The sequence below is a fragment of the Pinus tabuliformis genome, chromosome 8, assembly GCF_031772625.1.
Source record: "Pinus tabuliformis cultivar Carrire ecotype Pingquan chromosome 8, CPIR1, whole genome shotgun sequence".
In the NCBI taxonomy this organism is placed as follows: Eukaryota; Viridiplantae; Streptophyta; class Pinopsida; order Pinales; family Pinaceae; genus Pinus; species Pinus tabuliformis.
The window spans coordinates 499,108,456-499,135,383 of record NC_142294.1 but is presented as its reverse complement, the minus strand read 5'-3'; the positions used below and the strand labels follow the sequence as shown (position 1 = coordinate 499,135,383).

General features: G+C 38.4%; 1 pseudogene; it reads right to left on the bottom strand.

The window, feature by feature from the left end:
* Positions 1-1,422: 1,422 nt before the first annotated feature.
* LOC149236268 (phospholipase D delta-like) lies at positions 1,423-24,609 on the bottom strand (annotated as a pseudogene).
* Positions 24,610-26,928: the final 2,319 nt, after the last annotated feature.

The following is a 26,928-nucleotide window of genomic DNA, read 5'->3' as shown; positions in this document are numbered from 1 at the left end:
TTCTGTTGACGGAATCCGGCGGAAGAAATTGAGATGAAATCATGATTTGTTGCAGTTAAAATGGTTTTTTAACTGCATATTCGGATTCAGCACCCTGAAAAACCCCTGGGACGGTTTCATTGTGCAGAAATTAGCTATCAAACTTAGATTCCAATAAATTACTGCCGGATTTTCACCGGAAAAAATCGCCGGAAAAGCTTTCAAAAAGTCGCGTTAAAGACTACTGCATAATAAACTAACACTTACTTTATGAATTATTTGTACCTAACAATAATAAATATATGTGCCAGCAATTATTCGTATGGGTGTAAATTAACAATAATAAACTAACATTTACTTTATGAATTATTTGTACCTAACAATAATAAATATATGAAGATTTGGGAAGATTTTTTGATTTTGATAAGCATGTGTTAGGTAGGTTGTATTTAACGAGTATATTAAAAAATTAATAATAATAAATTATTTGTATTAACAATTATTTTTATAGGTGTAACGTTTAATAGAAGATTTGGGAAGATTTGTGTAAAGTTTAATAGAAGATTTGGGAAGATTTTCTTATAAGGGTGGTCAAATTCTTCAATAAAATCAGTAATTAAAATATAAATTATTATTTATTAAAAATCATATACATTATTGTACATTATTGTGATTATTTTTTAGATTAAAATAAAATTAATTACAATAAACATTATTATATTAATTTTCAACCATTTAAATTATAATTAATTTATAAATATCATTTTTTATATAGAAAGATTAAAATCATCCATTAAATTATTATAATGAAAATTTAATAGTTTTATATTTTTACAATAAAAAAATAACAAAATATATATTTTGTAATTTATTAAAATTATATAATTAATTATCAATTTTACTCAACTTAATTACACAAAAAAAAATGTCAAATAACTTTATAATTGTATTGCAAAAAAGTCTCATTTCCACCTAGATATTTCTTTTACATAAATATGGTTTTTGATTCTGACTTTTCCTTTTTAATAATTCATGTGGGTTATTGTCAAGTGTTTATTTGATCTCATAAGTCCTAATATGTTTTCACGAAGTTTGTATCTCAAGAGATTTGATCTCTCTCGTCACTTGGTGGATCCGAAATTAAGATGGATCTAGGCTGGTTAAAAATGAATTTAATTTCTTGAATAAATAAATTATAAGTAAATTGATAAAGTAATTATTTTGAACAATTAGATGGATCCAAATGTGTTAATAAATCGGCTCTTTAATACTTGAAATAGATATATAAATGAAAATTCATAAATTACTTTATAATATATTTTCAATCATTTAAATTTTCATAAATAAATGTAAATTAATAAATTATTTTTCAATAAAATAATATAACACATTATTTTATAATTAAAAAATATAACCATATTATAAAAATATAAAAATATGCTCTTATAAGTGGAAAGAAGTGGTTACCTCTAAAATTTTATTAAGAATCCATGAAATATTATTTTATAATTAAAAAATATAATCATATTATAAAAATATACTCTTGTAAGTGGAAAGAAGTCCTTACCTCTAAAATTTTATTAAGAATCCATGAAAACGTTTAATTTTGATGAGTGAATCATCAAAGTATCTATGAGCAACCTTCCTTAAACGTTTACCAAACTTATGTAGTTGTGTTTCTTTATGCCAACGTTGCTCAAAATTTGTGAGTACCTTCTATTTTAGAGTGTAAATCATGGACCTTCTATTTTAGAGTGTAAATCATGCCATGTATGTTGTAAATCATGCCATGTTTGCTTTGGCCCATGAGCATCAGCATTGGTCTAAAAAGTAGGATTGTGATAATCTTCTTTGTAGCGAGTCTCAAGATCCTTGAACAAACATCGAGAGTATCATAACGACCATCACAAAGATCAAGCCTACCAATAAATGTAGTTATTTTTCTGTAGTTTCTACAATCACATTTTTCTGATGATGAGTATATAAGGTAGCCACAACCTGTTGTTTGAAGCAACTCAATTCACTACTTGCATAACACGGAGCTAGCACATATTGAACCAATAAGTGTTTGAATTTTTTTTTGTTTCCTCATCATGTGTTTGCATCACTCTTTCCGTTTTAAAAATCATATTGTGGTTTGAAGTTTTTTCATCGCATACTAATAGAAGAAGACAAATACCTTTTTGGGATTTAAATTTTAGAAGGTCCCCCAATTTCAGATCTCCTTCTTTTGCAAGTGGCCTTATGGGTTCTCTCACAAGCTTTGCTTTACTTTATGATATATGGACCATCTAGTAATGTAGACCAAATGATGGGCTTCAACTATAGAGTGCCATATATCTTTCTAGCATTTTCCATGTTCAAACACTTTTCTTCCTTCCAATTGAATCTTAGGAAGTAAGGCATCAACGACATGAACATCCTGATAAGCACAAACCATCCCACCTTTACAAAGAGGAATATAAGTATTGAGAACCCAACCACCACCTTTGCACAATGCTTCAATTTATGTTGGACAGAACTGAATTGACAACCTCAACACAGAATGAGGCTTAGGAGGCTTACCATAGGAATTAAGCACTGAAAATTGGTCGTCAATCTTGTCACCAATCAAAACCTTCTCGACAGGGATCACCAAAGTTCTTATGAGATCATCTCCAAAAACATCATTATCCTTAACAATGAACTCCACTTTCGATGCAAAATGAGCCACACCAACATGAAAATGCTCATTCCAGTGAGGATCTTGGTTGTTGTTTATGACATGGGTTTGTGCAATAGTTTACCCTCCAACTAAAATCAAAGCATGTTTTGTTTTCTTCCCTAAAATACTACATATTCCACAACACCAACAAATACTCCTCTGGACCTATCTCAAATGTTGTAAAATAAACCATTTGAATGCACAAAATGGCCTAATTCCATGATAGAACAAGGCAAAGGATTTCAACAAGCAACAATGCATGAACAAAGAACGCAACATAACCCCAATAACAACAGTATCGTGTACTAAACAACGATCGAATTTCATTCTAGCTTGGATTCAACATACAAGGTTAAAGAGGGAATATTTAAGAAACAAGAGAAAATGACCATGTAAACTAAGTATTTTCCCACATCACCTTCAACATCTTAGAATGTGTTGACAGTGCTGGACCCACCAACATTCAGCAGATCTCCCTAGTATGAAGTCCAAACTAGACCTCACACCGTTTGGTGTAGGCGTCCCATCTGGTATGATGGCTCGGTTGCCATTGTCTTAAAGGTTTGTCTTAGCTCTTGCTTAACAGCACATGAGATTGGTTTGCTTTGTCTTCAAACAATGAGCTTCGCGTGCCTAGTGAGTGCTTAGTGTTACTTAATCAAGGTTCTTTCACCTCAGAGGGAGAGGGTGGAAGTGAGTCTCAAGTCGAAAGGGAATAGTCCCAACTCTATTAGAGACACACAACACAACAGGACATGCGCAACTTCGGGCGAAGTGGTCCACATGGATGCGAGAGTCACAAACACACAGTGAACATATAGCACATAAAACACCCAACGGAATAGTCCACGCGAGTGCGACGATCATTATAACAAGTTTATGAGAGTGGTTTTGTCGAGTGTTCAGTGGAATAGCATGCATGAGCGAGACAACGTTAACAACTTATACAACACATTTTCGAAAGCATATGTATTACAACAACTGAAATAGTTCAATTGTCTTAATATAGGTTAAAGCAACATGCATTATAAGTGTCTAAAGAATATTCTTACAAACAAATACAATACATGTGTGCAAAATGGGTTGGCCTGTTATCAGGCTTCTGAATTAAGAGAAAGTTCCAAGACACATCGGTACACCATTACATCACTAACACCGATACGGGGCATTGGAGCCACTGCTGACTCCTCAAAGAAAATACTACAGACTCTCAAGGCTATATGGGAGGAGCCAAGGTGAAAAGTATTTTGCATGTACAAATGAGGGGTATATATAGCCAACGATGAAACTGACCCTTATGACTATTCGACTTCCCTCATCATTGTTTGACTTACATGACTCTTCAACTTTACATGTGGGTCTCTTGGACTTCTACGTTACATTATATTGATTACAACAGTATGGCCCACAGTAGTGATGTGGTCGAGATGACTCATGACATGACTCAACACGATATAGCTGATATGTTCATGCTACTGCTGGTGTCCATGTCGAGTTGCAGTGTTGTTGAGTGATGAATGTACTCTTGGTGTATCATAGCTTCACCTTTGCATGGCAAGGTTTGCAGAGTCTTCAATGGTCTTGGTATTTGCTTGATGTTGCGTGTGCATGTATCTCCTTTTCTTGTACTTGGCATGCTCCATGTGTTCATCGGTTCACGAACAAGTCTCCTAGCATGCGCTCCTTGTTCATCCCTTTCATTGTCGTGCCATGTCTCGTCCATTTACTTGTATCTGCATCACTCATGACGAAACGACATAAAATCCAGAAATCTCATAGTCTACCATGATGCATTATCTTTCTCTTTCGGGTGCAGGTGACTGGGAGAGAGGACAAGGCTTTGAAACTACGCAGAGCACATTTCAGGTTGGGATGCGGGCTCTAGGCACTGTCAAAGAAAATTGAGCAGAGGTCACTAAGAGGCTGCGATGGGTGGTCTGGATTAGCAGTGACTATCTATGGGATATGGCTCGGCTGAAGGGAAGATCTGCGCATTTTTTCTAGGGAGGCAGTGCAGGCAGCAGGGAGGACACTGGTAGTGAAAACTGCGCAGATTCTCTAGGGAGGCTGGCAACGAGTTGCGGGAGCTTGCTGGCCAAAACTATAGAGAGATGGCAGGCTGGCTTGCAGGACATCCCTGCACAGTTTCTGAGTTGAGCGTGATTTTGGGTAGCTGGGAGGCAACCCATGAAAACTACACAATTTTCAAGAGGAGTAGCAGTTAGGCTTCCCCACTTACCCTATGGATAGACATGGTTCACCTTTTGCCAACTCAGTCAAACACAACAACAAGTTTCATCTTGATCACAGTGTTCCGAAATCGGGAAGGGTAGTTTGGCTTGTGAGTTAAAAAATTTCAAAGTATAAGTTTTCATCTCTAGTGTTACTCCGCTGCTAGCAGGTCTAGATAGTAACCTGGTGGAGTCACACAGGAACAAACACATTTCTCCACTGCTAGCGAGCCTGGTCAGTACCCTAGTGGAGTTGCATGCTTCACCTCTCTGCACAAGAAGCCTTTCTCTTCTTTTGCCTTTGTATTTTTAAAAGAGGATTGTGCATAGGCACTAATTTATTTTTGGGGCAAAAAAGGGATCCCGACTTATTGAGAGCAGATGAGGTTGTTCCTTCAATGAAGCATGTAAGACCTTTGACATAATTTTTCTCGTTTAGATTTTCCCCTTCTCTGTTTCTACTAGTTGGATGAGCTTGAACACACAGAGCAAAAGGTTGAGTACAGTTATGGGGTTTCCCAGTGTGGACACAGGTTCATGGTTGGACCCAAGCTTCCCTTGCAGATGACTTATATTTTCCGTCAAGACTTCATCAGCTGAAGGTTATTACCAAGCATAGATAATACAAACACAAGACTGACCAAGTGTTGCAGTGTCACAAGACTCTTTAGGTCTCAGCCACATACTCATTTAAAAGTCAAAACTCAGTAGACAGAAACACTTATTTACAAAACCAAAAATAGCATGATACTAAGCAAGCAAAACAAAACGAAACAAAAATAGTAAGAAAAGTGAAAAAACAACAAGCAGTAAACAGACTATGTACATGGCATAGGGCGTGGACCTGCCCTACTAAAAATAGTGCTTGAGATCCTGGCCATTAATAAGAAGGTTTTCAATTGTCCCGTAAAGTGATTGCAGACGGTATGTGTGTGATCCAAGCTTCTCATGTACAGTGTACAGAAAAATCCACAAGGACTGGAACTTAATATGTTTGCCTTTGTCTTCATGGGGTTTGTCCCATTTCAATACCAAGTCACCAGCATCGAAGTTAGCAATCCCTGGAGACTTCTTGTCAAACCATTTGTTGATACGATTCCGGTGGAGTGTAAATTTTTCTTTTTCTTTCATCCTTTCTTCCTGCAACTTGTGAAGTGTATCCAGCCTACTTTGCACTAGCAGACAAGGCTTTCTTTGGGATTCTTAGGACAATTGGAGAATAGGCAAGTAAATGTTTGGTGGTAGGATGGCTTCCTTCCCATAAACAAAGAAGTATGGCGAAGTGATCAGAGCGAGTTTGGGTATTAGGTGATCAGCCCATAAGGCATTCCTCAAGGCAGAGTGCCAGTTACCTTGATCTTCAGCAAACAACATCAGAAGCAAATTTGGAAAAAATCAAGCAAAAGATGGGTTTTTTGGCTTGACAGGGATCAGCGCAACCCTGAGTGGGAGACAGTGCGTTGCAGAGCACTGTCTCTAAGCTAAGGCTGCTCTGCAGCACACTGTGTCAAGAACAACACTGCGTTGATGCCAGAGAGCACAATCAACACACATTTAAGCACACTTTTTTGACCAAAAAAACTTCAAAATGACTGAAAAGAGATCAATGAAGTCAAGTAAAGTCTACTAGGATGTAATATGATAAGGGTAAACTACCAGGAATGATGGTCATTCCCCAGTGGAGTCGCCAATTTGTTATACGGAATTTATACCTATGGATAAGTACATCTTCCCTAAGTGGGTAGTTACACTTAGAACAACTGAAGTAAATATGTTTAACCTTTTCCTACAATAAACAGATAAGATAAAGGAACCTACTTGTGATCCTTTGCTTCCTTTGATCTCCTTTGAATTGCTCTCATCGCTCTCGTTCAAACTGAATTCACTCAATTGGTACCTGCCAACATAAACAGAAGACGACAACAATCAAATCATATGATCTATTTATCGTAAACATATGGAATCGACAACATTTGAACATTTATTCATCATAGATATAGACAAAAGTATGGGAAAAGAAACAAACAACTCTATTGATTGATAGAAGGAGAAGTTACACCCAATGTGGTTCGATGCCATGTCACTCATCCCGCTTAGTCCAAACCCTCATCACACCAATAGCAACATCAATCCAGCAACATGACATTACTTGACAATGATTTCAAGTCTCAAACCAACAATATTTCTCTATAATATCCAAGTTCTAGCCCCCTCATCACTATGATGAGTGGTCAATTTATAGGGAAATGCAAGTGGTTTTGTCATTAATAGGGTATTGAATGGTTTTCCATAATTGGATAGTTAGTTTCCATGGAGAAAGGGATGTGAGGATAGAGGATTAGATAATCCATAGCCTATCAAAAGTCGAGCTCATAAGATGAGATAAGAGTTAGGCATCCTCTAGAATGTTCTAGAATCAAGGAATATTCCCAGAATCTTATGCCAATTTCGCTCATCGTCACCCAGCGTAGGCTTAAGTGGGCCTAAGTGCTATGCAACATAGGTCTGAATGGGCCTACCTGCTATGAAAAGTAGTTGCCACTGACCAAGGGTGCATTGGTGTCCCAAGGAAGCATTTCAGTAGGGTTTCAAACTAGGAAACTTTCATGGATGAAAACACTCAATATGATGACTTGTCTAGGGCATGTAGCAATTGAATTAGGGTTTGGTGAGCCCTATTTGTACTGATCTGATTGTGAGGGAGTGATTCCAAATAGATCTGTAACATCTTCCCCCTAAAGCATGAAGTCATAAATGATAATGTTGATGATATGCTTTATGATATGATGAGGAGGATCTGAAGTAGACGGTGACCTGCATCAATTACAATACATAATATCATGATATCTTTGAATTTTTCATGAATTGCTGAGGGAAGGCATACCCATGCTTAACATATAAAATTTTTATTACATGTACATAAATCAGATAGTCATTTGCAGATATAGACCCATGATAACATGATCATTTATATAAAGCCATCATAGAGACGATTTAGTACTCTCCTGAAATCTTAGCCCGGATGGATGAAACTAGATCAGGGGTCTTCTATCTCGTCCAATCGTTCACTCAAGTACAAGTCTAACCATGTGAAAATGTGATTTGAAGTTGAAAATGGGAAGACACCATCTGATTACCAGCCAGTGATGTAAGTTGTTAACACATGCGAGAGAAATCACAAATAATGATAATGATTCTCAAGGTACTACAGTACATTTTGCATGGTGTGAATAGATGTTTTCATGTCAAACACCATACAAAGTCTTTCTATTGAAGGCCTATGATGTCATCCCGTCTCCAGAAGCAAGAAAATTGTCATTGATGTATGCAAGCTTCAAGGTACTAGAAGGGTGTTTCCAAGTCAACTTCCTGGATAATGTGCAGATGTCGACAAGAAGCGACTCATCGCAGGAGGGCCTTGATGTATCCCCCATCAACAACACGAAACGAGTGTAATGATTTTGAAGACAAAATGTGACTAATGACACAATGTTCAGGAATGGCGATCATGAAAATGAAGGTTTATGAGTATTGCAAAGGATGAAGTTTACTAAGTGACTTCTCTTGAACATGTCAGCGACACTGAATGAATTGTCAACATTGACCCAAAACCAAAGTGATGGATGGTGTGATAGACCATATGTATGATAACCATCAAGTAGATAACCCAATCCCAATAGTCATAGAGATGAAGTGAAAGTGTCATGTTCAAGAGTGACTTGCTACCATAAAGTGATTTATCCCTTTTCCCATTTTCCCCAGTCATTGCTGACAATACCTCTTTATTTTTTAGCAAGCTTGAGGAGGATAACATATGTTTGATGTATAGTTCTACCCTTCGGGTGAATCCATCAGTATGTGATGTTTTAATGAGTCTAGCGAAGGTGAAACTTGGTTTTGTCATGATGGACAAGTTTGTCGCTATTTGATGCTTTAACGAGTTTAACGACAATGAGAACTTGGTCCTTTTCATGTTTAGAGAGTTTGAAAAGGGACAAAAAGAAAACTCCACAAGTTATTTTTCATAAATTTGTCTCTCAAGTCCGAAAAAGCATAAAATAATACAAGAGAGAACCTATTGACCATGTTCGATCAATGTATTCCTTTTTCGTAAGTAATCTATCTCAGTCTGGAAAAGGGTTAAACTTATACTGAGTAGATGTCATTTCCAATCCGTTTACGAGTTGAAAAGGACAAGCGCTCGATAATCTTTTCATGTTTCAAGAGTCTGAAAAGAGCTTAAAGAGGACTCCACTTAGAGGAACAAGTGGTGTCTAGGATAGCAACTGGTTCCGGTGATGTTGGAACTTCTCAAAACATGTTGATTTATGTGAAGAGGCTGGCTAATAAGGCCACTCATTGCAACTGTTCCTCAAAAAGGGTAAAGCAACCAAGTGAAAGCATAGGATCGACCAAGCAGATAGTGACGATGGAAGGAGAAAAATCAAGGCTCATTTGACGGAAGAGGCTGAGAGAATAACAATCACGAGAGTTAAAATGGAGATGGGTTCATTTTTAAACAAGCTTGAACCATAGGGAACTATGCTTGGATTTAGTTTCATGTTTACACAAGCTTGAAACGAAAAACTATGCTTGGATTCAGTTTCATTTTTACACGAACTTGAAAGAAGAAAAAACTATGCTTGAGATTGGTTTACATGCCCCCAGCATGATGAATCGATTCTAGGTGCATGCCCCTAAGCTTCATTGCATTCACCTAAGTAGACTACTCGTGGCTATCAGGTGGATGGAATGAAGGTTCATTTACGAGATCAAGTGAAAGACTCGACTAGGATTTTACAAGATATAATCAAAGACTCGAATTGGAACTTTTCTTTAGGGGACCTTGTTTCATTTTTTAATGAGCTTGACACAAGACAAGGAACTCTACTCAGATTCCTTATTTCATTTTTTAACGAGCTTGACACAAGACAAGGAACTATGCTCTAGGACTTGTTTCATTTTTTAATGAGGTTGACACAGTAAAAGAACTATCCTCATATTCCTTGTTTCATTTTTTAACAAGCTTGACACAAGACAAGGAACTATGCTCATATTCCTTGTTTCATTTTTTAACGAGCTTGACACAAGACAAGGAACTATGCTCATGATTCCTTGATCATGACCCATAAGAGGTCATGACTTCCAAGAGGTTCTCATCAGATGGGAGAACAATGCTCTGGAAGGGATACGTAGCAAGGAATCCATTAGAGAGATCTAGTTCCAATGCCCCCAGTACATAATGCACAACATCATAGAATTGATCGTCAGTTGATGTAGGCATGGAACAGGTTGCCACATAATTGACCCATGGCGGGGAAGATACCATTGGGACAAAAGGACCATTTAGGGAAGATGGTTGACTGGAAGCCATATTTGGATCGGGAAATGAAAGCTGGTCAATGGTGACAATTTTTCCTTCATGCGGGAAACACATCACTCGAAAGAGTGTTGAAAAAATAGCTCCCGTGTCATAAACATAGTCGCCCCCAAGAAGTAACTTGTAATCTAAATAGCCTGGTACTACCATCACATTGAGATAAACAATTTTTCCTCCCAAAGTAATAGGCAACTGAGGAAGGATCCCTAAATGTTGACTCGTTCCTCTCTTAAAAGCCAACAGATTTTGGGTAACAAGCACAAGTGGCAGCAAATCGAGCGCTTTCCAAGCAGTGGAGGAAACAATACTCACAGATGCACCTTCATCTATAATATTGCTAGATACAATCATATTATAAACTTGTACTATGATCTAGAAAGGCACATAAGAAGGAAGACGACATCTTGTTAGTCGGTTCCAATCAAAGGAAGTGACCAGACTACTTGGAGGGGTACCTTAAGAACGAGAGAATTACCCCCTTGAGTTACGAGAATGGGAGGATTTTCCTCCTGTCTTGATGGAATAGGAGGGTTTCCTCCAAGGTCATTGGAATATGAAGAAACAAAAAGAATGTGAGTGGTATCATACTCCCTCTCTATGCGAAAGGTACAATTAACTGAAGGTGAAATTAGGTCAACTATTTCCTCGACTTGTGATTGGTCAAGTATATACTCATGGGATTCACATTCAAATAGAGTGGGTTTGATCGACGATTGACATGGGTCAGCCACTTCATCAACCAGTGAAGGATTAAGGGAGAGTCTCCTATAACGAGACGGAAGTCGTTGCGAAGAAGCAGGACGGTTATCCAACAATTTTTGGGCTTCATCCAGATAGGGACAAAGGTGAATGGGGTGATTCCCTTCGCATAACCTACAAGGAAACTTAACTTTACTACCACTAGTTGATGGCATGTCACTAGCATGATCTCCAGAAATTGACGGCACAGAATGATGTGAATGAGAAGACCATTCTTCTAAGATCTGAGGAATACCAGAACCATATCGAAGAAGGTGGTCTCCCATACCAAGTTTGCAATGATATCGAAGTTTGTGAGGCTTATCGGATTGTTTCTCATCAGAAGTTGCATTTGAAGCAATGGTTGCTTGGTTGCCCCCCTACTGAATTTTCTTCTTCTTCTTCCCTTTCTTCTTCTTCTTATCCACCTGGTTACTAGTGTCATTACTTTCACCAAGCGAAGAGGAAGAAGGGGAGGAAGAAACAACTGACGAAGAAGGTAAAAGGTCAACTTTAGGATCAACTGGAGATTGATTTTGTCCACGTGGAGGAGTAATCAATTGTGGAGAAATCACGACATTTTGAAACAAGGAGGTTGAAAACAACCATACTGACAAGCCAATGGTAAATACTGGAAGGGATAATGTAGCCATATATGGAGCACCAATATTTCCAAAAGGAGGAAAAGTACCAGGATTCCTGTCCAAAGGAATTCCTTGATTGATGGACTCCGGAGTTGTTGCCATATGTCTCAGCCTAAGATCAACTAAGCAGTGATGTGGAGGATGTTATCCACGGTCAATTAATTTTATTTTAATCAAAATAACATAACAAAACAAAAGAGGGATAATCTAGGCGAAAGGATTACCATGTAACTTTGAACTGCAATATACTCCTTCAGTAAACCAAGGACTTAACATACGTGCAGGCAATATCCCTGAATGCTATTTTCGGTGTATCACAGTGTACAAGGCAACCAAATCGGTTACCTATGGATGGATAGAAACTTAATGTAGTCCTCCCAAATATACCCGAAAGTATGTGGAGGCCCAATACGTGTTAGCGTTGTGTAATGTGAAACCATAGAGTGAGAGCTTTCCCTTATAATTCGTACTATAACACCGCCCGACATACCCGAAAGTACATGGACAAGCTACGATATACTTATGTACGTGGAATGTGATTCGCACTCGGAATGTATCGCAGATCGTTAGTGATAGATGCTATGTTTAATGACGCCGGAACACGTCTCTAGCCTAGACCTCTAAATGTTATGCGTTAAGTTACAATGCTCCATTAGGTTAATTGAGATAAATTTTAGTTGATCTTGTTTAAAAGTTTCCCTTCTAGGTTCACCGCATGATGTTTCTGAAACTCGTAGAATGAAACTAAGATGAGAATCATTCTTTTCATTTGATTTAAACAATGAAAACTGTAACTAAAAGGGATAGAGCAATCAGAATATTTAAACAAAGAGCATAGAGCACATTTAATGCAACTTTCCTTATACCATTCCTACAAGCACACACAAACTTATAAATGAATTATGCATGTTTTTCTTTTCATTTCTTTAATGTTTAGATGAACATAAAGAAAATAAATGCACAAATGATCAATCAATGCTTTTCACAAGAAACAAAGACTTTACGACAGTTTGTTTTTCAAAGAAATGAAGACTTTACGACAATTCTTTTTCAAAAAAGTAAAGACTAATCAATATAAGCTAACTTTGACAATGAATTGATAATGATAAAGAAATCTCTTAAGAAACACTAAACAATCAAGGTCAAAGTAGGGCTAGGAAAGGAAATGAAAACTGATTTCAGAGACAAAGAAAAACATTGATCTTCAACAAACAACATCAGAAGAAACTTTGGAAAAAATCAAGCAAAAGATGGGTTTTTTGGCTTGATAGGGATCAACGTAGCCCTGAGTGGGAGATAGTGCGTTGCAGAGCACTGTCTCTAAGCTAAGGCTGCTCTGCAGCGCACTGTGTCAAGAACAACACTGCGCTGATGCCAGAGAGCACAATCAACAGACATTTAAGCACACTTTTTTGACCAAAAAAACTTCAAAATGACTGAAAAGAGATCAATGAAGTCAAGTAAAGTCTACTAGGATGTAATATGATAAGGGTAAACTACCAGGAATGATGGCCTTTCCCAAGTGGAGTCACCAATTTGTTATACATAATTTATACCTACGGATAAGTACATCTTCCCTAAGTGGGTAGTTACACTTAGAACAACTGAAGTAAAGATGTTTAACCTTTTCCTACAATAAACAGATAAGATAAAGGAACCTACTTGTGATCCTTTGCTTCCTTTGATATCCTTCGAATTGCTCTCGTTGCTCCCGTTCAAACTGAATTCGCTTAATTGGTACTTACCAACAATAAACAGAAGACGACAAAAATAAAAGCATATGATCTATTTATGGAATCAACAACATTTGAACATTTATTCATCACATATATAGACAAAATTATGGGAAAAGGAACAGACAACTTTATTGATTGATAGAAGGAGAAGTTACACCCAGTGTGGTTCGATGTTGTGTCACTCATCCAGCTTAGTCCAACCCCTCATCACACCAATAACAACATCAATCCAATAGCATAACATTACTTGAAAGTGATTTCAAGTCTCAAACCAACAATATTTCTCTATAATATCCAAGTTCGAGTCCCCTCATCACTATGATGAGTGGTCAATTTATCGGGAAATGCAAGTGGTTTTGTCATTAATAGGGTATTGAATGGTTTTCCATAATTGGATAGTTATTTTCCATGGAGAAAGGGATGAGAGGATAGAGGATTAGATGATCCATAGCCTATCCAAAGTTGAGCTCATACGATGAGATAAGAGTTGGGCATCCTCTAGAATGTTCTAGAATCAAGGAATATTCCTAGAATCCTACGCCAATTTCGCTCATCCTCGCCCAGTGCAAGCTTAAGTGGGCCCAAGTGCTATGAAACGCAGGTCTGAATGGGCCTACCTACTATGTAGAGCAGTTTCCCCTGACTAAGGGTGGGTTGGTGTCCCAATGAGGCATTTCAGCCGGGTTTCAAACTAGGAAACTTTCATGGATGAAAACACTCAATATGCTGACTTGTCTAGGGCATGTAGCAACTCAATTAGGGTTTTATGAGCCCTATTTGTACTGATTTGGTTGTGAGTGAGTGATGCCCAAATAGATCTGTAACAACTTCCGCCTAAAGCATGAAGTCATAAATGATAATGTTGAGTGATGTGCTTTATGATGTGATGAGGAGAATCTGAAGTAGTCGGTGACCTGCATCAATTACAATACATAATATCATGATATCTTTGAATTTTTCATGAATTGTTGAGGGAAGGCATACCCATGCTCAACATATAAACTTTTCATTACATGTACATAAATCAGATCGTCATGTACAGATATAGACGCATGATAAGATGACTATCTGTGTAAAGCCATTGTATAGACGATTTAGTACTCTCTTGAAATCGCAGCCCGAATGGATGAAAGTAGATGAGGGGTCTTCTATCTCGTCCAATCGTTCGCTCAAATACGAGTCTAACCATGTGAAAATGTGGTCTGAAGTCGAACATGGGAAGACATTATTTGATTACCAGCCAATGATGTAAGTTGTTAACAGATGCGAGAGAAATCACGAATAATGATAATGATTCTCAAGGTACTACAGTACATTATGCATGGTCTGAATAGATGTTTTGATGTTGAACACCATACAAAGTCTTTCGGTCAAAGGCCTGTGATGTAAACCTATCGCTGGAAGCGAGAAACTTTCCATTGATGTATGCAAGCTTCAAGGTACTGGAAGAGTGTTTCTAAGTCAACTTCCTGGATAATGTGCTGATGTCGACAAGAAGCGACTCGTCACAGGAGGGCCTTGATGTATCCCCCCATCAATGACACGAAACAAATGTAATGATTTTGAAGACATAATGTGACTAATGACACAATGTTCAGGAATGGCGGTCATGAAAATGAAGGTTTATGAGTATTGTAAAGGATGAATTTTATTGATTGACTTCTCTTAAACATGTTGACGACACTGAATGAATTGGAAGCATTGACCCAAAACCAAAGTGATGGATGGTGTGATAGACCATAGGTATGATAACCATAAAGCATATAACCCAACCCAAATAGTCACGAAAATGAAGTGAAAGTGTCATGTTCAAGAGCGACTTGCTACCATAAAGTGAGTTATCTCTTTTCCCATTTTCCCCAGTCATTGCTGACTAGTACTTCTTTATTTTTTAACAAGCTTGAGGAGGATAAAATATGCTTGATGTATAATTCTACGCTTCGAGTGAATCCATCACTATGTGATGTTTTAATGAGTCTAGTGAGGTGAAACTCGATCTTGTCGTGATGGACAAGTTTGGCACTATTTGATGCTTTAACTAGTTTAACGACAATTAGAACTCGGTCCTTTTCATGTTTAAAGAGTTTTAAAAGGGGAAAAAAGAAAATTCCACAAGTTCTTTTTCGTAAATTTTTCTCTCAAGTCTGAAATAGTGTAAAGTAATACAAGAGAGAACCTATTGACCATGTTCGATCAACGTATTCCTTTTTCGTAAGTAATCTATCTCAGTCCTGAAAAGGGTTAAACTTATAATGAGCAAATGCCATTTCCAATCTGTTAACGAGTTGAAAAGGACAAGCATTCGACAATCTTTTCATGTTTCGAGAGTCTGAAAAGAACTTAAAGAGGACTCCACTTAGAGGAACGAGTGGTGTCTAGGATAGAAACTGGTTCCAGTGATGTTGGAACTTCTCAAAACATATTGATTTATGTGAAGAGGCTGGTTAATAAGACCACTCATTGCAACTGTTCCTCAAAAATGGTAAAACAAGCAAGTGAAAGCGTATGATCGACCAAGCAGATAGTGACGATGGAAGGAGAAAAACCAAGGCTCATTTTATGGAAGAGGTTGATAGAATGGCAATCAAGACGATTAAAATGGAGATGGGTTCATTTTTACACAAGCTTGAACCATATGGAACTATACTTGGATTCAGTGTCATGTTTACACAAGCTTGAAACGAAAAACTATGCTTGGATTCAGTTTCATTTTTACACGAGCTTGAAAGAATAAAAAACTATACTTGAGATTGGTTTACATGCCCCCAATATGATGAATTGATTCTAGGTGCATGCCCCCCAAGCTTCATTGCATTCACCTAAGTAGACTACTCGTGGCTATCATGTCGATGGAATGAAGGTTCATTTACGAGATCAAGTGAAAGACTCGACTGAGATTTTACAAGATCTAATCAAAGACTTGAATTGGAACTTTGCTTTAGGGGACCTTGTTTCATTTTTAATGAGCTTGACACAAGACAAGGAACTCTGCTCAGATTCCTTGTTTCATTTTTTAATGAGCTTGACGCAAGACAAGGAACTATGCTCTCGGGCTTGTTTCATATTTTAATGAGGTTGACACAGTAAAATAACTATCCTCATATTCCTTGTTTCATTTTTTAATGAACTTGACACAAGACAAGGAACTATGCTCATATTCCTTGTTTCATTTTTTAATGAGCTTGACACAAGACAATGAACTATGCTCATGATTCCTTGATCACAAACCATAAGAGGTAATGAATTCCAAGAGGTTCTCGTTAGATGGGAGAAAAATGCTCTGGAAAGGATATGTATCAAGGAATCCATTAGAGAGATCTGGTTCCAATGCCCCCAATACATAATGCACAACATCACGGAATTGATCGTTAGTTGATGTAGGCATGGAACGGGTTGCCGCATAATTGACCCCTGGTGGGGAATATACCATTGGGACAAAAGGACCATTTAGGGAAGATGGTTGATTGGAAGCCATATTTGGACCGGGAAATGAAATTTGGTCAATGGTGACAATCTCGCCTTCATGCGAGAAACACATCACTCGAAAGAGTGTTGAAACAATAGCTCCCATGTCATAAACATAGTCACACCCAAGAAGCAAATTGTAATCTAAAGGGCCTAGGATTATATCACATTGAGATAAACAAATTTTCCTCCCAAAGTAATAGGAAACTAAGGAAGAATCCCTAATGGTTGACTGGTTCCTCTGTTAAAAGCCAACAGATTCTGTGTAACAGGCACAAGTGGCGGCAAACCAAGCACTTGCCAAGAAGTGGAGGAAAGGATATTCATAGATGCACCTTCATCTATAATAGTTCTAGATACAATCATATTATAAACATGTATAATGATCTTGAAAGGCACATAAGAAGGAAGACGAAATCTTGTCAATTGATTCCAATCAAAGGAAGTGACCAAACTACTTTGAGGGGGTACTATAAGAACGAGAGAATTAGCACCTTGAGTTATGAGAACATGAGTATTTTCCTCCTGGGTTGATGGAACAGGAGGTTTGCCTTCAAGCTCATTGGAATATGAAGAAATGAAAATAACTTGAGTGGTATCATACTTTCTCTATGGGAAAGGAACGATTAAATGAAGGTGAAATCGGGCCAACTGTTTCCTCGACCTGTGATTGGTCAGGTATAGACTCATGGGATTCACATTCATAGAGAGTGGGTTTGACTGACGGTTGATTTGGGTCTGTCACTTCATCAACTAGTAAAGGATTAAGGGAGAGTCTCCTGTAACCAGATGGAAGTCGTTGCGAAGAAGCAAGATGGTTATCCAACACATTTTTGGCTTCATCCAGATAGGGACAAAGGTGAATGGGGTAATTCCCTTCGCATAACCTACAGGGAAACTTAACTTTACCCTTCTTTCCATGAAATTTACTACCACTAGTTGATGGTGTGTCATTAGCATGATCTCGAGAAATTGATGACATAGGATGATGTGAACGAGAAGACCATTCTTCTGAGATCTAAGGAATACCAGAACCATTTCGAAGAAGATGGTCTCCCATACCAAGTTTGCAAGGATATTGAAGTTTTTGAGGCTTATCAGATAGTTTCTCATCTGAAGTTGCATTCGAAGCAATGGTTGCTTGGTTGCCCCCCTGCTAAATTTTCTTCTTCTTCTTCTTCTTCTTATCCACTTGGTTACTAGCATCATTACTTTCACCAGGCAAAGAGGAAGAAGGGGAGGAAGAAACAACCGATGAAGAAGGTAAAGGGTCAACTTTAAGATCAAATGGAGGTTGATTTTTTCCAGGTGTAGGAGTACTCGATTGCGGAGAAATCACGACATTTTGAACCAAGGAGGTTGAAGACAAACATACTGGCAAGCCAATGGTAAATACTGGAAGGGATAATGTAGTCATATATGGAGCACCAATATTTCCAAAAGGAGGAAAAGTACCAGGATTCCTGTCCAAAGGAATTTATTGATCGGTGGACTTCAGAGTTGTTTCCATATGTCTCAACCTAAGATCAACTAAGGAGTGACGTGGAGGATGTTATCCGCGGTCAGTTAATTTTATTTTAATCAAAATAACATAACAAAACAAAACAAAAGAGGGATAATCTAGGCAAAAGGATTACCAAGTAACTGTGAACTGCAATACACTGCCTCAGTAAACCAAGGACTTAACATACATGCACGAAATCTCCTTGAATGTTATTTTTGGTGTATCACAGTGTACAAGGAAGCCGACTCAGTGATCTATGGATGGATAGAAACCTAATGTAGTCCTACCAAATATACCCGGAAGTACATGGAGGCCCAATCCGTGTTAGCGCTGTCTAATGCGAAACCGCACAGTGAGAGCATTCCCTTATACTTTTCGTAGTATAACACTGCTTGATATACCTGAAAGTACGTGGAAGAGCTATGATATAATTACGTACGTGGAATGAGGTATCACACTCGGAATGTATCGCAGATCGTTAGTGACAACTGCTATGTTTAACATTGTCGGAACACGTCTCTAGGCTAGACCTCTAAATGTTATGTGTTAAGTTACAATGCTCCATTAGGTTAATTGAGATAACTTTTAGTTGATCTTGTTTAAAAGTTTGCCTTCCAGGTTCATCACGTGATGTTTCTGAAACTCCTAGAATGCAACTAAGATGAGAAACATTCTTTTCATTTGATTTAAACAATGAAAACTGTAACTAAAAGGGATAGAGCAATCATAATCTTTAAACAAATAGCATAGAGCACATCTAATGCAACTTTCCCTATACCATTCCTACAATCACACACAAACTTCTAAATGAATTATGCATGTTTTTCTTTTCATTACTTTAATGTTTAGATGAACATAAAGAAACTAAATGCATAAACGATCAACCAATGCTTTTCACAAGAAATGAAGACTTTATGACAATTTCTTTTTCAAAGAAATGAAAACTTTACAACAATTCTTTTTCAGAAAAGTAAAGACTAATCAATATAATCTAACTTTGAAAATGAATTGATAATGATAAAGAAATCTCTTAAAAAACACTAAAAAATCAAGGTCAAAGTAGGGCCAGGAAAGGAAATGGAATCTGATTTCAAAGACAAAGAAAAACATTGATCTTCAACAAACAACATCGGAAGCAACTTTGGAAAAATCAAGCAAAAGATGGGTTTTTTAGCTTGACAAGGATCAACGCAGCCTTGAGTGGGAGAAAGTGTGTTGCAGAGCACTATCTCTAAGCTAAGCATGCTCTGCAGCGCATTGCGTCAAGAACAACACTATGCTTATGCAAGAGAGCACTATCAGCACACATTTAAGCACATTTTTTTTACCAAAAAAATTTCAAAATGACTTAAAAGAGATCAATGAAGTCAAGCGAAGTCTACTAGGATGTAATATAATAAGGTTAAACTACCAGGAACAATGGTCGTTCCCTAGTGGAGTCGCCAATTTGTTATATGGAATTTATACCTACGGATAAGTACATCTTCCCTAAATGGGTAGTTACACTTAGAACAACTGAAGTAAAGATGTTTAACCTTTTCTTACAATAAACAGATAAGATAAAGGAACCTACTTGTGATCCTTCGCTTCCTTTGATCTCGTTTGAATTGCTCCCGCCGCTCCCGTTCACACTGAATTCGCTTAATTGGTACGTGCCAACATAAACAGAAGACGACAACAATCAAATAATATGATTTATTTATCGTAAACAAATGGAGTCGACAACATTTGAACATTCATTCATCATAGATATAGACAAAAGTATGGGAAAAGGAACAAACAACTTTATTGATTGATGGAAGGAGAAGTTACACCCAACGTGGTTCGATGCCAGGTCACTCATCCAGCTTAGTCCAAACCTTCATCACACCAATAGAAACATCAATCCAGCAGCATAACATTACTTGACAATGATTTCAAGTCTCAAACCAGTAGTATTTCTCTATAATATTTAAGTTCCAACCCCTTGATCACTATGGTGAGTGGTCAATTTATAGGGAAATGCAAGTGTTTTTGTCATTAATAGGGTATTGAATGGTTTTCCATAATTGGATAGTTAGTATCCATGGAGAAAGGGATGAGAGGATAGATGATTAGATGATCCATAGCCTATCCAAATTCGAGCTCATAGGATGAGAGAAGAGCTGGGCATCCTCTAGAATATTCTAGAATCAAGGAATATTCCCATAATCCTATGCCAATTTCTCTCATCCTCGCCTAGCACAGGCTTAAGTGGGCCTAAGTGCTACGCAATGCAGGTCTAAATGGGCCTACCTACTATGCAGTGCAATTTCCCCTGACCAAGGGTGCGTTGGTGTCCCAAGGAGGCATTTCAGCAGGGTTTCAAACTAGGAAAATTTCATGGATTAAAGCACTCAATATGATGACTTGTCTAGGTTATGTAGCAACTAAATTAGGATTTAATGAGCCCTATTTGTACTAATCTAATTTTGAGGGAGTGATGCCCAAATAGATCTGTAGCAAAGTGAGAGGGTATGGTTCCTTGCTCAAGGTACTGGTGCACATCTTCATACCAAGAGTTTCCGCATTAAGTCGGTGGTGCTCACTCTACATCATACATCTCGATTTCTTGCTCCCAACCAACGAGCTATTCTTCTTCCTTCTGTGCGTGGACTGCCTCTGCTGTGAGTCTATAGAGACCATGACCCTTGATAGTGCGAAATAGCTTGATGTCAATATCATACTCTTGCAAGTTTGTCATCTAGTTCGCACATCGTTCACCCAGCTCTTGTTGTACAAGCAATGAGCGGACTTATGGGTGAGACGCATAGAATATGAAATGATTCTTCAGCAAGTAGGGTCTGAAGTGTTTCACCACCTTGTATACTACGTATTATTGTTTATCAATGGCAGGGTAGTTGAGTTGAGTTCCCTGCATGCTTGCGCTCATGAAGGAAATGGGATGTTCATTGTTCATCTCATCCTTCTGAGTGAGTACTGCAAGAAGCGCGTCGTCGGAGGTGAAGGTGTATAGCAAGAAATATTTGTTGAAATCCAGGATGTAAAGTGCAAGAACTTCTGCTGTAGCCTACTTAATACCGGTGAATGGATTATTTTCCCTCATACCCTAGCTGTAGACTGCATCCTTCTTGATCACGTCTTGCATTTGTTTTTACTATCTATGCATAGTTTGAGATGAAATTTCGTAGGAAGTTTATCTTTCCCAAGAAGGCCTACATTGATTTATTGTTGGCTGGGTGAGGAATCTATGTAATGGTCCAGACTCGGTCCAGATAAAACTTGATCCCACTTCTAGCAATGATGTGCCCAAGGAGATTCCCCTCAGACACTACAAATATCCTCTTTTTGGGATTAAAGGAAATCCCGTATTTCCGACATCGCTCGAATATCTTCTCAGATGGTGTATGTGGTCTCACCATTTTCTGGAAAACACAGTCATGCCATCAAGGTACACTACTACGCTCTGTTTGCTGAGTCCATGGAAGTTGATGTCTATGGCACGCTGAAAGGTTGTGCCTTCTTTCACGATCCCAAATGGCATTCGTCTATAAGTGAACGTACTCCACTTGGTACGGAAGGTAGTTTTGAGTCAATCAGGTTCCGTTACCAGAACATGGTTATATCCTAAAAACCCATCAAGTAAGGAAAACATATATGCCCCATATACTATCTGTAAAATATGCTCCATAGAAGGCATAGGGTAATTGTCTTTGTCTGAGGCGCAGTTTAAGTTTCGAAAATCAACGCATAAACAGATCTCCCTGGAATTCTTACGTACAAGAACGAGGTTGGAAACCCATGTGGAATGACGAACTTTGTATATGATCCTTACATCTAATGGCTTGGTCATCTCTCTCTGTATGAGGGATTCAAGCGACGGAATTACTTTCCTCAACTTCTGCTGAAATGGCTTGACCCCTTCTTTGATTGGAATCACATGTTGGATTATTCGTGTGTCGTACGTTTTTAGATCATCATATGTCCATGCGAACACATCCCAGTATTGTTTGAACAAACAGACAAAGGCTTGCCACTCATGTTGTGTGTAGCATGTACCGAGATTGACGAACTTCAGATCTTGTTTTGTTCCCAAGTTTATCTGTTCATGCATCATGGTGGAGCTATGGGTTTTATTGTTCCTTGGCCCCTGAAAGTGGTTCTGCAAGTCATAGAGATTTTCTAGAGATACCACACCCTTAGGGATGAGGTTATCTTTCTTTTCATCAACCCTAGCTTGCAGAGACTGCTCGTGCTTATGTTTGTCAATCGATGCATCTTTAAAGACATCAACATTGGCCTTGAAGTGCAGTATCTATTGATCATCATAAAAAATACGTAGATTAGTTATGTTATCAGGGATAGAAGGCTAAGGGCTTGTACAAAATTTCAACAATAAATCTATCCCTAAGTGGTGACATCCTAGAAGTTGCATTTGCTAAAGCATTGGAAACTGCATTACGCATTCTTGGAATAGCAGTGATCTTGAATTGACCCAACCCCTTCAGACTATAAATTGAAGACTCTAATACTCCTGAGCTTATGAGGACATGTTTATCCCTGGAGGTAGCCAAAATCAAGCTATCGGGGTTAAGGATAGCTATCAAGCTAATTGGCAAAAGCGCTTCCATTTGAGAGACATCATCTACATCATCTACAAGTATAAGAGTGTGACAAGATGAGAGATAATTTTGAAATATCCCTACTCCTTCATCACGACTCTAAATTTGTTTTTTAATACCTGTTAAGTCCTCTAAAAGCTTACTCTACAAATAATTTACAGGTCTTCTATTTATGGTTTCTCTTACATCAGATAGAAAAGAGGATTTATTGTAATATGATCTCCTAAGATTGAAGAATTCCTTGGCTAGAGTGGTTTTAGCAACTCCACCCACACCCAAAATGCCCAAAACCTTGGCCTCCACGCACCGACTCTCCTGCTTTTGTAGGACCGTGGTTTCAAATTCTTCTAATTTTTGGTTCAATCCAGTTGGGTATTTTGCCACATACAACAGTGGCTTTGGAACATTTTTTAGAACGCTTTCCACTACCTTATCAAGTAGCTCACCTTCGTCGTTCTCATTCCTGAATAGTGTAAACTAAGCAAGTGAATCACCTACTAAAACATATTCTACAGCGTATATCAATCTAAAAGTGAAAACTAACACGGATTGTAAAGGAGAATAGGAGATGCAACTCATAGAATCACGAAACCGCTTATATCACAAACAAAAGAAAGTGCACCTCTCCATTTCCGAAAACTGTCCGAGTTGTAGCGTGGCTTCTCTTCACCGGTTTCGGGGTCATGTTCAGTTTCCTGTTCAAGCTCTCGCAAGGCATGAGCATACGCTCCGCCTTTGACCATATGACGGAGCACAAAAGGTTGAACTTTGTAGAAAACTGGAAGAATGATTTTTCCCTACTCAACATGAGACTCTACCATCACTACTACACCAAGGGCACTTTTGAGACATTTTTTTAAGACAAAAGAAATCTTTTGTCTCAAAAACTCATTTTTTATTTTAGTTATTTTATATTAAAAATTAATATCAATTGATTTATCTTAAATATAGACTTTAAGACAAAAATAGTTTGAGACAAAAATATTTTAAGACAAAAATTTATATTTAAGACAAAAATAGTTTAAGACAAAAATATTTTAAGACAAAAGTAGTTTGAGCCAAAAATATTTTAAGAGAAAACTTTATATTTAAGACAAAAATAATTTAAGACGAAAATATTGAGACAAAACTTTATATTTAAGAAAAAAGTAGTTTGAGACAAAAATTTAAAGACAACTTTATATTTAAGACAAAAATAGTTTAAGACAAAATTATTTTAAGACAAAAACAATTTAAGACAAAATTATTTTAAGACAAAACTTTATATTTAAGACAAAAGCATTTTGAGACAAAAATATTTTAAGACAAAACTTTATATTTAATACAATGACCACTTTAGATCAAACCTATTTTTAATATGATATTTCACTTCGAATGAAAATGGAGGGCAACATTGAGTTTCAGGGTGATCTACATGCACATTCTGAACTGGAGCTCTCGCGCCCCTGCTTCCTCGGCCCCTGCGGCCCTCCGCAGGCCCCCTGCCTGGCAGCCCCTGCTGCTGGGCTCTCAATCCTTCCCAGCATCCCCGCAATCGGGCTCTGCCTCCCTCCTCCGGCCAGTGCTGCTGCTGGCACAGCGTCCGCGTCTGGGTTTTGTGATCGCAGAGGAGTGTAGCCGCCGCCATGAGTGTGCCTGGGGGTGGGGAGCCTTATCCCACCCCACCAATCTGTTCAGAAGAAGCATTCAGAAGATTGCTTTCGCTGAAAGGGAAGAAACATTTGATTCCAGAAGTCCCGAAATTCATCAAAAAACTGGAGGAAATTCCTGAGATCGCCTTGCCAAAATACCAACCGATAAAAATCACCCTAGCCCTGGCTGACAAAGGGTTGGTAGGACAATTTATGGGATGTTGTCCCTCTATAAAAACAACAGATGACTGGATCCAACGCAACTGGAGGCCCCAGCTAGAAAAAAATGTGATCTGCTATGTTGTCGGAAGAGGGTATTTCATTTTCTAGTTCACCTCCAAAGAAGATCGAGATTTGGTTTTCAGAAATGGTCCGTATTTTATGGGAAATCAAGGTCTGTATCTTAATAAGTGGACCCCCGACTTCAATCCCTCAATTGATACCCCTAAAGAGGTCCCAGTCTGGGTCTGGCTTTCCAAACTTCTGATCCATTGCTGGAGCTATCACACCTTGTAAAAGATTGGAAATGGCCTAGGCCGTTTCATTGACAAAGTAGATAACAAGGGCCAATATACCTGCGCAAGAATCTGTGTGGAAGTCGATCTGGAAGCTGGACTGCCCGAAGCAGTAAAACTTACAGTCAGAGAATGGCATCACTATAAAAAATTGGATTACGAGAAACTGCCTTTCAAATGCAGAACCTGTCATGAACATGGACACTTCCAACGAAATTTCCCAAAAGCTCCAACTGGGGACAAAGTGGACGAAGAAGGATGGAAAGAAATAAAAAAGGGAAAGGCAGTCCCAAAACCAACTGAGAAGAAAAATTCAGGGCCATTGGTGAAGCCCTGGCCTAAACCAAAAGCCAAAGAAGTTCTAAAAGAGGGTTCTTCCTCTGGGGTAAAGACAGATACCATTGGAACCCAAGAGGAACTAGAAGACCCATCGAAGAAAGTGAAAGAAGCAGAGGCAAAGTCAACTCTTCCTCCATTAGAGGATGAACAAGGGGAAAAATAAGAAAATGAGGAGCGCATCAGTCTGGGCACCAATTTTGAGGGAGATTCAGAAGATGGAGTCTCAGATTCAGACAGCTCACAAGTCACTCCTATCAAGTCGGCCAGGGGTCGAAAGTCCAAGAAGAAACAGAGAGAGGAACAAACTTATCTGGATGTTCTCCAAGGCTCTCAGAAAACTCTCAAAGGAATGATGAATACCAGATCTAGGCGCAAGCATGGTTAGGCTCCAAAAGGAGCCACAACCTTCCAAGCCAGTAAATAATGAAATACGTCTCCTGGAATTGCAGAGGGTTAGGTAGCAGGTTGAAAGAAGAAGCTCTGAAAGACATTGTAAGGATGTACTCACTTGAAATCCTTCTCATCCAGGAGACAAAACTGGAGGACCTTCTACTCCTCCAAGCAAGCAAAGCATTCTGGCATTGTTACACTAAAAAATGTCACCATGACTATTTACAGTTAGTATGGCTCAATCAACAGTCATGCTACCCTCTTAGGCAAGTCTTATGCCTCTGCTCTCCATGTCAAACTCCAAAAAAGAGAGAAAGTCTTGTATAAATGTATTTATCTCTGGGGACGCAGGTTCTCTCAAACTTACCTGCGGGGACGCTCCCAATGTTCATAAAAACTGCGTCTTTGGACGCTCTGTATGTAAAGGGACAGGTGCGTCCCCCTGTAAAGGTTAGAATGCGCAAGTTTCATCTTTAAAAAGTTACTTGTGGTCATTTCTAGAGCATTCTAGAAGGTTGTTCGACGTGTATTGAGCGCCTCCAGATGGTTCATGCACTCCTATCAAAGAGGAACTTATCCCATCAATAGGGGAGCTATCCCACCCAAAGAGGGGATTATCCCATTGATGGTGGACCTGATTAACCTCCTCTTGAGCACTATAAATACAGGCATTGGGCCAGAAGGAGGAGAGGTGGAAGCTATACATTTTCTAAGGGTAAATGCTGCAGGAATTAGGACTCCCATTTAGAAGCTTGTGAGGAGAGATTGCCATCTTTGCTTGTTCTATTTGGAAGTGGGTGTGCTTTGTCAAAGTAAAGGAGAACTCTTGACGGACCCTGGGAAGGACTTGCACAACACCAAGGCTCAGGTTGTATTTGTTCTTTTGTTACCTATTAATGCAAATGAGTCCATTCTTCTCAATAACTTGTTGTTTATGAGTTATTTCATGTACTCCTTGGTCTACATGTTGAATATGCTTTGTTTTATGTTATAATCAGGTGCTATTTAATGGTTTGACTGTTGGTGATTGCAGGTTTTGGAGAAAAGGAGGAGCTCATCCAGATCAACAAA